The sequence below is a fragment of the Stegodyphus dumicola genome, chromosome 10, assembly GCF_044657685.1.
Source record: "Stegodyphus dumicola isolate Sdum_Otavi_A_Nest chromosome 10, ASM4465768v1".
Lineage (NCBI taxonomy): Eukaryota > Metazoa > Arthropoda > Arachnida > Araneae > Eresidae > Stegodyphus > Stegodyphus dumicola.
Window position 1 is genome coordinate 129581372 of NC_140777.1, and position 16295 is coordinate 129597666.

The 16295-nt window shown below is 35.6% G+C and overlaps 1 protein-coding gene and 1 long non-coding RNA gene across 2 annotated transcripts in view; both read left to right on the forward strand.

Annotated features, from left to right (window-relative positions):
* The window catches only part of LOC146995097 (uncharacterized), a 64006-nt gene extending 53377 nt beyond the window's left edge, over nt 1-10629 (forward strand). Inside the window, exons 3-5 of the long non-coding RNA XR_015043538.1 lie at nt 3592-3667; nt 4069-4137; nt 10343-10629. This is a non-coding gene — a long non-coding RNA (uncharacterized LOC146995097). The remainder of the gene's footprint in view (nt 1-3591; nt 3668-4068; nt 4138-10342) is intronic.
* A 1825-nt stretch (nt 10630-12454) lies between these two features.
* Nucleotides 12455-16295, forward strand: part of LOC118187308 (oplophorus-luciferin 2-monooxygenase non-catalytic subunit-like) — a 52786-nt gene continuing 48945 nt past the window's right edge. Inside the window, exon 1 of the mRNA XM_035357501.2 lies at nt 12455-16129. The gene's annotated coding sequence lies outside the window, so the exon portion shown is untranslated. The remainder of the gene's footprint in view (nt 16130-16295) is intronic.

Sequence of the window (16295 nt, forward strand, 5' to 3'; positions counted from 1 at the left end):
AGCAGATTTATTATCATACAACAAGGGAAATTATTGATTTAATACTGCCTATGAACAAAATTATTAAAACCGTATCATACTACCCATGGTGTAACAGTAACTATTCTAACAGGCTTAGATAGTTTTGAGGCTACTAATGCCTGCAATATTTGTAGTAAAAAAAATTTTTTCCTAGTTTTCGGTTTTAAATTAAATTTCTGTTCCTTGGAGATAGTATATGGAAAGTTTTTTTATTATATATATATATATATATATATAAAGAATATATATCAATATATAGTTCAATATTAAGTTTCTTTCATAAATATATATACATATTCAAATACATATCACACGCACACATATGTATATAATGAAGCAAACCTAGATGCAATGAAATAGAAACATTCATAGTGTAGTTGTATAAATATTGCATTTTGTAGACATTGATCTGTAACGGACAGCAAATTGGAAGCCGAGGCAGATTGAATATTTATTTTTATTTCGATAAAAATTCTGCTTCCTCAAACAAATTAGGACACTACTCGCACATCTGCAAGAACATTTACATTGTGGGTAACTTGGATAATTAGTAATTCTGTAAAATTATAGTTGGCAGTTCGAGATTTAGTTTCATTTACGTCACCAGCGTTATGCAAGTCATATGATACGGATTAGTCTCGAAATGGCGCAGTAGAAGGTATTACTATTTTTAGAATAGACAGGGAAAATGCCTAAATTAAAATTAAAGGGCTAATACATCATTGAATTTTGGTTTGGTGAAATTTTTTGAAAATTTTGGGGTGTGATGCAAATATTGTGTCTCCAGAATTGCTTTATCTAATATTAAAATTATGTGAATTCGGCCACGTCTGTCTGCTAGTTCATTACAGCTATTAAAGTCATCACATTATGCACATATATGCATATGTACATTTGTATATATATTGTAAAATAATATAAAAATAAAAACAAAAATGAGACTTTCAGCGAAAAAAAAAAAAAAAAAGGCAAAATAAACGCGACTTTTAAGTAAGAACAAATGAAATGAATGAAAGTATATATGAAAAAAAGCTCTATTATCACTTTTGATTTTTACTTTATCAGGAGGAGATCAGTCATTGAGCGATAATACCTCTTTCCTACAAAACCCTTTTTCGTTTCTGTACACTTAAAGTTAACCGAGGTACTGAATAAATAAATAAGCAAACATTTTTTAGCACCTCCGAAATTTAAAAGTGCCTGCTGTACATAAACAAGCTTTGCATGTCAGTTTTCATAAGTGTTAAATGCAATAAGTAAAATTTTATAAACAAATACTATACAAAAGCCATAAAGCATATAAATAATCTGAAGCATAACTTTTATTAATTTAAGTTAATAAATGAAATTAATAAACAAAATTCGCGTCATGAAATATACAATGGAAAAAAATTATAAAAAAACAATGTCTTAAAAAAAGAAATTTATAATAGAGAAGCTGAGAAGAAGTATGCTGTTAGAAGTCGGCATGAAATTTGAGATGCAGGGTAATTTTTTTTTTTTTTTTTTTTTTTTTTTTTTTTTTTTGTAAACGAAGCTTTTTTAATTTTCAGAGGTGTTTAAAAAATATTTGTTACAAAATGTTTGTAACAAACATTTTTTTAACACCTCAATTAACCAAGGTTAAATTAATATTAATCAAGGTTTTAAATAAATATATTTATTTATAGTCTTGGTTAATTTAAGTGTACAGAAGCACAAAAAGATTCTGCAGAAAAAGAGGTACTATCACTCAATGGCCGACCTGCTTTTGAGAAAGTTACAAGGTATTTCTCCCGTCTTCTTAGCATGCCTTCACGGTGTAGTGGTCAGCATGCTTGGCGCGTATTCGAGAAGTCGAGGGCATAGCTCATTTAAAAAAAAAAAATACTAATGTCTCTACAGCGGCACCCGAATTAAAAGGGTGGTGGATGATGATTCTCCACCACCAGGATTTGGTGATTGGCGATTGGGTCCGCTAATCCCCAGTCGCCCTTTAAAAGGGGAAGTATATAAGGTATTTCTCCCGCCTTCTTAGCATGCCTTCGTCTTCGTGGTGTAGTGGTGAGCACGCTCGGCGCGTATTCGAGAGTTCCATGGTTCGAATCCCGGCGAGGGTATTGTTCATTTTTAAAAAAATACCTAATGTCTCCACAAAGTAAAAGTCAAAAAGTGATAAACTCCATTTACATTTATTATTATTTAAAAGTACCTTTTATTTTGCCATATCTTTCACTAACAGTCTCATTTTAATTTTAATTCTTATAATTTTTCTAATTTCAGTATCATTTTGTATTTTTTTACTCAGTTTAATTTTCCTGTTTAATTTCAACTATCATTTTTCAGTATTTATTAATTAAATCTTTGCGGCAGTTTGCGCAAGATGTATTTAAGTTCATTTTACATGTAGTTTTTTTTCAATTTAACTATGATATATAATATATATATATATATATATATATATAATCAAGTGTATATTATATATGCATTTTATGTATGTAAACATGATGATTTTGTGCATTATAAGCGTTGATGAATCGTTTGAAAAGTGTTATACCACGAAATAATTTGACACACAAGCGAGTATAAGTGTTGTATTATTTATATGCGTTATGTAGAAAGTGATACACTGCAAAAGTGCGACCTTTCATTATTTGAAAAGTGATACACTGCAAAAGTGAGGATAAGTTATAAGCACTGTATGCATAATAAGCGTACAGCATTCGCCAGAGCCACTTAACGCTCATAAACTTGAAACACCTGAAACTAACGTAGGAGTTTCAGGTATTCAAGAGTGAACTATTAGTTCAGCACATGAAACCAATTTCATTAAAAAGCTCCGTCAAGTTTGCGTGCGTTTCTTGGGATTAAAGTTCCGTAACTGTAAATAGTCCTTACTTGAAAATCAGCGCATGTTTTTTAAAAATAAATGGTCATGTTTCTCTCTACAAAGAGAAGAAAATTATAGTTGGTTCCTTTCAAGACAAAGGGGGCCAACGCTGCTGAATTTAGTAAATCACCCTTAAGAATTAGTAATTAGAGAAAACATGAATTAATATACTTACATGCGCAGTAACATTGCGAATTTTCCAATGAAAAGTTTCAAGCTGTTTTAAAAGTAAAGACCTCAGCCTAATATTTATCTTATGATCTCAATAATATTTTTTCATTTTCTTTTGGTACATGGGTGACGAAATAATTAAAAATGAATATCCTTTTATTAAGAAATATATTTCGTTCCGGCAATAGTTTTTAGTTTAGTATACAATAGTAAGCAGTTTATCGTTTCGCAGTGAGCTGTTGGAAATAGATTGCTTCAAATGGTGATCATAGTACTTAGAAATAACGTATAATTTTAAAAAAGCTTAATGATAATAGTTTCCTATAATTTTCAAACACACATTTCCAGTGTTCTTAAAGTACAAATTTTGTTTTAATTTTTAAAGTATAAATTACAATTTATTATTTTTAAATAAAATAATAAATTGGAAAATTAACCGAGGGTTCTGTTTTAACTTAGAAAATAAAAATTGTGTGTTTGAGATTAATGAATATGATTAGACTTAAATATTTTTTTCTGTCCATTTTTAGATCTACTATCATTGTGGCTTATACAGAACGACCGCGATAATGCGCCAGATTTTGCTGCAATAATCGCCAAAATGACGTAAGTACATTTGTAACAAATATGTTAACATGCATTCAAATTCTGTTGTAGAAATTTCGCTATTATCTTAGTTTCTGATGTCAACCTCTTTCTAATCCTGAAATTATCAATTCACAACAAATATATGAGTTGAAAATTTAATTATTTAAAATATAATTTTATGTTTTTTGTTAAGAAGCATTTGCTTCATATTTGGATCATATCTGCATTTGTTTCATATTTGGATCATATTTGCATTTGCTGCATATTTGTATCGACATTTACAAAAATAGAAACTCTTAAAGTTTTATTTTGCCATTAAATAATCTAATTTTTTCTTTTGCGTTATTTGTAATCTGGTGTTTTCACTCATTTGACTTTAATCAACGTCAGTGGAAATAAATAAATACATTCATTTTCAGGCGAGAAGAAAAGAATAACGTAAAAAAATGGCTTGACGCCGCTTTCAAACCAGAGGCACGAGAAGATATGTAAGTATCTGATACTGAAATCTAATTATGATAAAATACTACTGTCACGAAACACATCTTCGAACTATCATTGGAGATATGTATATTAAGATACAGTAACACGCCGAACAAATATTAATTTAGAAGTCAAACAACAAAAATCAGCGTTATATTTTCAAATTTTCACAGGAATAGTTTCGATGGTTTTACCGAACCATCATCCTCAGCTGCAAAAGCACAAATGGAATTGCGCTTTGCAGCTGAGAATATGCTATACATTTATTAGTCTCTCTTTTTCTATTAACCTTACTTGATTTCTCCTTCCAGAACTCAAAATTTAGTTTCATTCCAAATAAAACTCGCCCATTTTTATGATTTATTTTTAAAATTGTGTTTTTAAATAATTTTTATAAATTTTTCGAAAACATTTTGAATTATAACCTATAAAAGTTTTGCCGTCATCTTAAAGTAGATGCATTTCTAAGCGTACCTGCAACAAATTGTTTTTTTTTTATTCAAAATTTTCTAGGATATACGTAAATTTACATATTGTAGCGTTTTGAAATTTGGTATATTTTTTTATAAGCGATAATAACGCCAAATGTAGTTTACGCACTTTCTTAAAAATATTTGAAATAATGAACGATGACTTTTTTATATTTGTTTACAATGAAAAAAAAGGACAGGAAAATAGGTTGCTATAAATTAAGATGTTCGCCAAGTGAATTATTCTTGGCGCAAACTGAACAAACAAATTTTAATTTCTCCATAAATTTCGTACTAAATTTTACAAAATTTACTATTTAGGTATAATTTGAGTCGTAGAATCGAAATATGGGAAAACATTGGCATGTCATTTCAGAAAAAGTTCGATTTTGGGTCAAAATACCTATATTAGAACAATGATATATATAAATCTAATACATATACTAAGTCGCGCTTTCGAGACATGAAAAACGCAAGTTAAATTTCGTGAATCGGTCCGGGAGATATAGAGCTGTCCCATTTTTTTTTCGCAGGGTACGCGTATTCAGAGTGATTGTGATTATATAGAAACATATCACAGAATTTATATCTGTCAATGAATTAACTCCGTCGAAATATTAAATTTACAAGTATTTTTTTAATGTATTCTTTTGAAGTGTGATATTAAGATAACTAAAGCATAAGTTGGCGAAATGATGGAGCAAAAACATGTCGAGATCTGCCGACCACTTTGCCTTTATAATAACATTGCCCAGGGTGCGCCACGAGGAAGTAAGTCTACAATGCACCCTAATTATTTTCTCTGTATGCTTCAGGGTAGAAACATTTCAAACGGCTTTTGGTGAGAAGGGGAAGTCATCCGAATTGCTTTGAAATCTTTGTTGGTTTTTGAGGATAGATTTGCTAAAGTAGTCATTTTTTCTGATTCCCGGGCTGCAATACAAGCCATTAGTTTTTCGAGCTTGCCCTCATCGGAGAAAACTCTCCCAGTGTCGGCATTATTTACGGAAGCTGGCTTTAAAAATGAAAGGTCTGGTCTCTCAGTGGCTACCTGGCCATTGTGGCCTTTTTGGGAAGGAGAAGGCCGACTGCTTCACAAAAAGAGCTCGAGACTGTTACAAACGAAATTTTCGATCATTATCTTTCCATTTCATCAGGCTTTATATCAAATAAATCATACAAAAGTTTTGAATTGAAAATTCAAGTTAGGATAAAGAGCTGTAGAACTGAAGATCTTTTAGCAATCGCCAGCAATCACGACGGGAAGCTGACATCCAGTTCCGGCTCCTGATTGATCCAGTTCCGGCTCCTGAGTGGACATGAGTGCTTGACAGGGCACCTTCTTGCATTGGAATCTTTTTAAAACCTGGCTGCTCTTTCTGTAATCCGGCAGATTTAATGTTCAGAGACCACCTCTGTCGATATGCGTCATTTCTGGGCAACTCTGTAATGGTGCTTTACTGGCGTGCTAGCGAACTTTTGAGACAATGACTTCGGTCACTTTTATGAGCTTCTTCTATTATTTGTTTGGTACTTTGGTAATTTTGTATTTACTTAGTCACTGTAAATAAAAAGTGTAAGTTATGAAATATTAAAACTTTCTACTTTTGATAATCTTCATTCAAGCGACGTTCATTAAAGGATAATGTAGCACATATAGTTAATTTCCTTTCTTTAAATGCCGTCCCATCTCTGCCTCTTTTAGTAAAAGTGATGTATTCATTAAAAAATATTTAAATTTACAAAACAAACAGCAAGAGCAATTTGTTAACTCTTAACCTCACTAAAAGATAACGTTGGTGTTGGTGTATTTAATTATGGTAAAGCACACTAGGGCTATCTGCCTAAGGGGAGGGATGCCTTTCGTGGAGGACTTTCTAAGGGAAACTGGCTCGTATACACGTTACACATGGGGAAAACCACGAAAACACCCATGCAGCCAGCCCGTTCGCGGGATTCGAACCTCGGACCGAACTACCAGTGTTCAGCGACTTTACCGCTCGGCCACTGGTGGGCCCATTAAAAGATAACGATCGGTTGAGTTTTGAATTTGAGTTTTGCGATCGCATAAGAAAAGCTATGCGATGTATTGCTGCTTTTTTAGATGTTGGTAATTTTGAAAAGTAACTTTAATAAATTTTATTTTATTCATAATTATCTATGACTCTTATGCTGGAAGACCGGACTGATGTTTACGTTATTAAATCTTAGTATTTAAAGTAATGATCAGAATGCTAATAATTTGGCAAAACCTGTGATTTTTTCTTTATCTGAAGATTCAAGGAAGTTAGATTTATGTAAATGTTAGAAGGATGTTGTATAAAATAACAACAAAATGATTCTGTACAATAATTAGTAAAGACTCAGAACTATTTTCTTCAATTGTTCCCCGAGAATGCTGAATAACGATGTTTTTTAAAGTTTATTTATCAAAATTTAAAAAGCCATGAAGTAAACTTTTAAGAGTAGTTAGGAAAATTAATTAGTTAAAATGTATAAGAATGTTAACACACAATAGAGGAAGAATCGGATTGATTTGAAATTTTATTGATGTAATGGTAGAAATGAATAAAGAATATGATATCGAAATTAGAAAAGCAAGGTAATCACATGCAAAGTGATTTATGGTATGCAGTCTGGTCTTCTTCAAAGCCCCGTTGCATCGCCTCGGTTGTGAAGCATGTTGCAGCTTTGTCTAGCAAGGAGACAAACAAATGCCTGTGATATCGTCCAGTAGGCGCGCGTAGCCTTATTCGACGGTGTATTCTTAATTGCAGTTGATACAGCAGAGCAGAACCTAGACGTTTCCTTTGAGTTTCGACATGTTCGAAATGGGATGCTGGCAGGCATGAAACTCTTTGGACATAACGCAAACTCGTAGATAATCCTAGGGAACCCAAACCGTATGCCTCCGGGCATTATTCTGCTGGAATATCGCACTTAATTCTGGCAAAGCTGGGACTGAGACATAAGAAACTATACAATCTTATCTAATATTGCTGTCAATATTATAAGTACCATCATCACAACGCAATCGGCTGTCGTAAGTTACGGCTCCTCAAACCTTAATGCTTATACTGATAGAAGCATGTTGCTTGATAGCAAGGTGGTGTGTTGTTGATCAGATGACCTCCATACCATTGCTGCCTCAAAAGCACAATTCGTCGCTTAATTTCCCCACATCACTAGTCTATGGCGTTTTATGTTGCTGTGGGCTGGCACTACTCCAACTGGAATAGTCTACGTTCTGTTGTTAAAGGCAGTATATTTAAGGTACGATGGGATCATAGATTTTTTTTCCACGAATCGTCTAGAAGTGTTATTTGTATATACATGAATCTATGCATTTGCCTGTGTAGTGGAACAGGTAGCATTGAGATCCTTACATACCTGGTGCACGATACTTTGATGTCTCTCCCTGCGATCTTCGTAGTCCGCCCAGAGCTACTCCACCCATATGCTGGATGCCGTTATACGTTTCATTGCTCTCAGCACTATCTAAGGGTAAAGTCAGAATGATCAACCTGGGGGTGGGCTATAAACAAGTCAGCCACCTTGTCATTTTCAACCAATGTTAAAACGTTTCTCTATGTTCATAAATTGCGTAAATCTGAGTCTCTGACATTTAGTCGGCATTAGTCTCACTCCGCACTATTACTCACCTAGCATTCATTATCATTATCATTATCATTATAATGGCACATCTCCCCGATACTCCTAACTGGCAAAAGCCGGCTGTATAATCAAAAAATGGGACTGGCCAGAATTACTCACCTATGTCATGCTTATAGACTGTACGTAGTACTGACTATACGTCGGTTTTATAAGGCTGTTAATTCATTTTTGCAGTCTGTAAGGATCCTAAGTTTTACTAACGTTTATTTTATTTTAAAACTGTACTATCACTTATTATTTTCTACTTCCGGCCAGAATTAAATGCTTTAACTTGTTTATGCAAATTGTATTGCTAACGCCCAAGTATTTAAGTTGTGGCTTTTTGCCAAGAGTTAGAAAGAGAAGGAGATTTAGGAAGCGAGCCGCTTGCCACTGCTGTTTTACGAATTTTCACTCGGTTGCTGTTTGCCTTTAAGACCATAGGTTTAGCCCTCTTGATATTTGAAAATGTATTGTAGTTTCAGCAGCTCGGCGTACTACATACGTACCCTTTTAAATAGAAGCCAGTCTTAATGCTAGGCATTTGTATACTAATTCAAAGTTAGCTTTTAGTTAGAGTTTTAGTCAGTAGTTTTATATTTTTACGTTCAGACCACAAGTGGTTGGTCTCTGTATACCGAAGCTCGGGAGTACCTGTAAAGTATAGAAAATAAAGGGTTTCGTATACCCTTCCTGCTTGTGTCGTCTATTCCACACATTTTTGAACATAGCTTGAGTAAGCTCCCTGTCCCTATTCAGGACACATAATGTTGCCAAATCAAATCAAGAGAAACACAAGTCCTGACAAGTCCACTGCAGTCGCACCGTGATTAACACATCAGCCCACTGTTTAACTATTTATATAGTTTCGCATTAGTAGCATATTTCTTTCCTTGTGACCAAATGTCGTCTTATACGAAAGTAGTCATTTATTTCATAGACCTATCAGACACAGTAGTTAAATTTAAGTTGCTAGAAATAAGTCCGTGAAGTGTTGAGATGATCTGTGAATCTAGTTTTTAGTAATTGAATTTAAATGATTTGAAGAAGTATGGTAAAAATTTATTTAATATAAGTCTGAAAAAGAATATAGAATAATGTAAGGTTATTATTATTTTGAATAAACAGTTGTTTTATGATTTAGATCTTCAGTGTCACTTCTCTTTCCGTTTCTCTCCCAGAATGTAAATCAGATTCAAGAGTATTTTAGCCGAAGTAGTTCGTATTGTAAAGCAGAAAGTCGTTTTGCCTTTCAAGGCCACGTTATTAGATTTCTGTTAACTCTGAGAAGATTACATTTTTTGGCTCTGCGTTATAATTGTCGACATTTAAATTGTTACAGTGAGACGCTTTGAGCTAATTTCGCGTTAAATTGTTTATATAGCTTATGGCTACTAAGTTTTAATCTTGAAACTAACTGTTACTTTAAGTTATATTGCCACAAGATGTCGGCTGAATTGTCAAGCATGACACTTGCATTTATGTTCCAGCTCTGATTTAATAAAAAGATTTGAGGACTTTACAGTTCTTTTCAGAGAAGCAATAATTCGCTCCAAGTCTGTTAGTTTTAACTTAAATTATGTGGCAAACAATACTAAACTCTAAATATCTATACAAATTTTTAATATTCCTTGGCAAAGATTTAGTAATCTTGATTGCATACTTTATGAGGATGTATGAATAAAGTTGCAATATATTGCATGGAAGAGATAGTTCAGTGGTGGGTATCAAAAAATATATTTATCTGTATGGTTCGCACTCCTTTTGCGTGTACCGACGCTATTATATCAACTTCTTGCTTTCTTCAAGAGAATAAGAAACTTTGGCTAGAAACAACGCTTTTCTCTTTTGCTACCTAATTCTTAAGTTAAAAAAATTTACCTAAAGTGATAAAATTAAATAAAACCTAAATAAATATTTCAAGCAATTAAACTTTTATGAAAAAAAATTATAAAATGCTATTAGGTAAACTTTATAATGTTTATATTTATTTAAAGGATGTTGTGTAAATTAACTGTAGCATTTGCAATCGTCAGCCAGTCTTTTTACACTATTCTAATATTTGATTTGTTATCTCATTGTTTAGGGTTGCAGATAAGCCATGTGATGAACCAGTATGTTAGACTCTCATCCACTTTCATAAAACTTCAGGAAATAAACAAAAATTTATTGCAATGAAGAACGAATTCTATATTATGAGACGGAATTAAAAGGAACTGCTGCCCTGTCTTTAGAAAAGCCCCTCAATTTGATGTACAATCTATTTACATCTGAAATATGGTGATTGAATGTACCATAGTTATATCAAACAAACGTCACTAGATACTATTATTTTTTTAATTAAAACTGTGAAATAAATTAATTATAAATGTTTGCTTTGTAAATATTATTTGTATATGTATACAGATATATATATATAAAACATAAATTCTCAGAAAAACATGAAAGAAATATGCAGCTTAAATTCAGTTTATTCCCAAATATACATAAAAATATATATACATAAAAAGCAGAACTAAACTACTTCGCTCTGCTTTTATGGGGTATATATATATTCTGGAGAAAGTCTGCAGCAAGAGCTCAAAAGATAATTTTAAGCAAAGAAAATTACTAAATAAGGTATCTGTGTAAACCGATAAAATTTGTATTTCTCCTTTACGCTTTTATTATTTTGATAACGCAGGTTGTAAATATTCAATTTTACCAAAAGCAAAGAAAAAATTGTGAGTAAAATGAATGAATTTTAATTGCCCCAAATTCTTTCCTACTGAATATTCGGCAGAAAATATCTGCATGAATTTAAAACATTACAGAATTTAAAATTATCAGCCAGTTAAATGCCTGAAGTGTCTCCCCCCCTTTTTTTAAGAATTCACTAAACATCGCCTAGTATTGACTAGTTTTAATGTGTTCTCAGAGATTATATTATTGAGTCTTCTTTCAGCTCCTTTTTTTAATGTGTCCTTGAGAGTTATACATGTTATTTTATGTTTTACCAAATCGCATAAATGTTTTCTATTGGAATCAAATCAATTGACTGGGGATGTATGTAGCTGTTTTGGGACGGTATATAGCAGCCAGAGCTATATAACGTTGTAAATAGAGCTATATACCGGTATAGAGTACAGCGGGTATAATAAAGTATATACTCCCTTGCATTCATTTTTGTGCAAAGTCAAGAGAATTTGCACATTATGTCGAGTTTCTGAAAAACTAATGGACAGATCTAAATGAAATTTGGGATGATTACACACAGGACCGGCGATAGCCTTTTTGACGCCCTGTCCAAAGGCTGCGAATGCAAAATTCTGCTGTCAGATTCTTTCCTGAATTCTGACAATTTTTCCGCCCGGTGCTGTCGAAACGATGGAACGTGCTCTGGCACCGGCCCTGACTGTATATTAATAACACAGAGAGAGAGAGAGAGAGAGAGAGAGAAATGTACCATTCAAAAGTTCTTTTATATACGCATAATTATCAGTACAGCTTATAGTGCAGGGAAATCCAAATTTCACGTTGTGATATTGGACTGAAAACGAGTCTATTATGGTGTATGGTCCTTCTTATATAGATAGGTCGCACAACGTGACGACATATTGGACAGACATACCAGGCGAGGGACCTCCGTCCCAGGTCCTCATTATACGGGACCCATTCAGAGTTTGAGATATCCAACGCCCGTGGGACCTCGTTTTCGCGGGCGCAACCCACGGAGTACCCGTCCGGCTTTTACTAAGCATTGGGCGGAACGAAAACGTTGCTAATTTGAAACTCTGTCACCTTGCCTCCGGGCACCACTCCATAGGCAAAACCACATTGTAGAAAGGTGCTCTGTCCGCTTTGTCAATCCCCGACACAAGAACTGAATGGGGTCAAACCCCCGGGAACTCAGTCGACAAATGTACCATATAGCTCCATCACAGCCGAAGGAACAGACACGACAGCACCAGTACGGTCCCTGCAAAGCCTGAACCAACCTGAGTACAATGCTCGGGCTCTAGTCCTGTGAAGTCAAATTATATACCCCCTGTAGTTGAGAATGCCTAGGTACAGGTCCTAACCAGTACATCCCAGGCGTTCGCTTGAGTTAACCCCCGGGGGCGACATATTGGACAGGAGGCAATCATGGAGTCCCTGTGATAGTCGAAAGGCAATTTCAGGATCGTTCTAGGAGATAAATGTCGAGATGAAAATAACTCGCATAAGCATCCCAGACCTGATATATACGGTTAAGGCCAGAAGATCTGGCTGGCAAATCCATGCGGCGAGTATACTCATTTTCGAGATAATCATCGACCAGCTGATTCCTAGGCGGACGAAAGTTGTCGTCCATTAGCAGGTGACAGGTGACAGCAGGACAGGGCACTCGGACGGCTTTCTATGACTACTCGGGTATTACCCTGGCCCTGCAACCATCTAGAGACTTCACAGTTGTAAGACGCTTAACAGATGTGTGCTCAATACATGCCACGTTACATCTACAGTATTATATGTGCACTGTCCATTACTGTGCTAATAGCCTTTAACGACACGTCGGCTCGTGGATAACTAAAAACAGTTACATTTCCATACTACGGATACACTTACCATTGCTGTCCTAGCTACTTTAGTAAGCTTTGAGAATCGTAATGCCAATTATGTTTATTGCATGTGCCCTATTCCGGCCTGCAGAGGTCTATGCCCATTTTTTCTAGCTTCTCCATTATGCTTTTAAGCTTTTGCCGCGTGCCTCGATGTTTTACGAGAAGGCGTTTGAAAGGCAGAACATTGCTGGTTGGGAATTTGATGTGCTATTCTGCTGTTAAGGGGCACTCCGTGACATAATGGTCTGGTGAGCCCAAGTTGTCACAGACACACATATTAGTTGTTTCTAGACCCCTTTCTGCAAAGTACGTCGGAAAGGGGCCGTGGCCTGTTATATATCGCGTGAGGTAGGGCTCTGAGATGAGCCGGTCCCCCTCTACCTTGGGCAGGAACTCATACGCTCTGCGGCCTTGCGGGATTTGGTCCCATTCATTCTGCCAGTTTCCAATAGCGGTCTCCTCTATTTGCCTCTTTAGGCATGACCGTGGCAGGGGCACCTGAATCTGCTCCGTTTCCTCATTTTGGGCAGCCTCCTTGGCAAGAGCGTCTGCTGCTTCATTTCCCTGGATTCCGGCATGCGCATTCACCCAGGAAATTTGGATTCTCATTGACTTTTCTTGTAGATGGAGGACTTCTTGCAGGTGCGAGATTAGTGCGGAGCGCTGGAGAGGGTTGATAGCATAAATGCTTGACAGGCTGTCAGTAAATATCGTAGCTCGACTCTGGCGTGTGTCAATTGCCCATTTCACTGCCTTTGTGAGGGCAACTACTTCCGCTTGGAACACTGAGTTCTGTGCGCCCAGACGGCCCTTCCATTCCTTTGCTATGTTTCCATCTATATAGGCTATAAAGGCATTGCCTACAGCGTTATCAATTTTTGACCCGTCTGTATAAAGCACGGTCCCTGGTCCGTCTAAGGGCGGGGTTAACGCTGGTGAGTGGAAAGTCCTTATGCCCAGTCCATATTTCGACGGATGTGTGCTTAGTTTGGACCTGCGTGTTTCGTAGACTTCTGGCAGATAGCATGTATCCCCATATGTGCATGGCTGTTAGAGTTGCGTCACCTTTGCAATTGAGGCTTCTTGCTGCGCTTTGATTAGGAGCGGCATAAGCCCTGCTAATACCGAAGCGGCCGCAGTCGACGTTGTCCTGTAGGTCTTCGTTATGGCCAGGACAAATGGTCGCTGTGCACTACTTAGCAATTTTGCCTTTCTGACTGTCATCGGGGCTGCCCAGATGGCTGCTCCGTAGGTTAGGACCCTCTCCGCGAGTCGTCCATTAACAGGAACACAGGACAAGACGAACCCAGGGCTCTAAGATCTCCTGTCTGTGCCTAATAACAAGCAGGGAGACTGTCTAACACATGCAGCGATATGCGGCCGACCAATATAAATGCCTAAGGAAACCATTACACCTCCACCACCGTACACTGCCCTTTTTCCATGATGAGAGAGGGATGGTATCCTGTTTAGACTCCCTCCAGATACAAGTGCGCTGAGAATCAGTGCCCAAACTGAATCTCGACTCATCTGTAAAAAGCACAGTGCTCCACTGAAGTATGGTCCAAGGCGCATGTTGTCTACACCATGATAAAAAGAGCTTTCTTTTGTGCTACAGTGATCAATATGCAAACAGCGGGCCTTCTGGCACACAACCGTACATCATGAAGCTATAGACCGTGAAATTCGGGTTCCAGTGGCTGCGAACAACTCACACGAGAACTGTGAAGCTGTAGCACACTTGTGCCGCCACTCTGAAATTACAAAATCTTGTCGTGGTCTTCTCGATGTGGACTCAGTGTCCCGAAATTCTTTACAGAATTTACAGATAACAGTGGACGTTACATTGAGCTTTTAGCTGCCTGCTCTTGAGACTGGCCTGTCTGCAACCTACCAGCAAATCTCCATCCCATTCTGTCATCCACACGAGCGTGGCTACATATATTGCCTGATCTGATATATAATGAAATTTCTCCAGCTCTTGCAAGAAACGCGGCGAATGTCGCGAGACAGTACAAGCACATAATTTGTCCAAAACCCCTAGTGCGCTTATATCATCTTCTCAATCACAGCTCCGTAGAAACACACGTGTATGCTTATGTATTCGACTCAATATTTGTGTAATTCTTCGGCGGCATAATTAGAACCTTGGCTTCAACACATTTCATAAAAATAGACAAATGTTTCAAATTCTCTTAATTTTGCACACGAGTATAGTATAGCTTTATAACGGTCTGGTTATACATGAAGATCCGAAGTGAAGTGACCATTATTCTGTAGGTCAAGCAACCAGGGACCCACAATCGTGAGAGTTATATGTGTGGTTCATTTTAATTTTAGTTTAAAATTTAACTAAATTTATTACTTTAGTGACTGTTAGTTGTTGTTGAATCGTAGTTAACCGGTGACAAGCAGTCTTGTTGGGTACCGGTGTTCGAAGATTTAATTTTGATTTTAGGAATCTTCTTTATGGAGTCTACCAAAATTTTAACTCTAAAAAGGTTCTTAGTAGAAAGTTTTAAAAATTTTTAAGCCACTAGGTTACTGTACGTTGCCATGAACATATCATCCACTTGCCATGGCAAGTATTGCAGCTGATCAAGATGCAGGTTTTTTAATTTATGATCCCAGCGTCTCGCACATAACCATTGCTCATGGTGTTTCCGTTTGGAGAAAAGTAAAATCATTTATTTACATTTCGAATTTAATTAACCTGTAATAACAAAGGTAGTAATGCAAAGGCGATGAAAGAATTTATTAATAGCTTAAATCTTCGTTTAATTTTTAATAATATATGTAACTGACATAAACAGATATGTTAAAATAGATCATTGTAGTTAATAAAAATATTTCTAATGTCTTATATTATATACTTTTACAAAATCGCGTACATTATTTATTTTCAAATAATATTGTAATGATATTCAACAGGACATGTAATTCTTTGTACTATATGGAAAATTAAGATAGAAAAATTTCACGGATGGTAACAATTTTAGTATAATTTTCCCCAAATTTTCATTATATTCGTATAGAAATGAATAAAACTTGTAATATTATTCATTTTATAGAAGAGAAATTACATTGCTTGCTCATCATTGATAAAATAATTTTAAGCAGCTGATAATTTGAACGATAAACTGAGAATGACGTGTTATAAAGAACAAGACAGATAACGAAAGATAATTTTTGATCGCGTATGTCTCACGAATACTGAAATTTTATCGCAGTGTGCGTTAAGAACTCATAAAACCTCGTTTAACTGCTGTAAAAGCTGATATCTGATAAAGGTAAGTGATATTTAAATTGATGCTATTGACTCGCTAATTTTAATTCTTAATTAAATACAAAAAGGGAGATTAAGGATGCCAACATTATTTCTAGTTCTCCGTGCAGTTTGCCATTGCTCGCTTTGAAATCGTTGAGCTTGTTAATCAAAAATCCATTAAAGTGTTA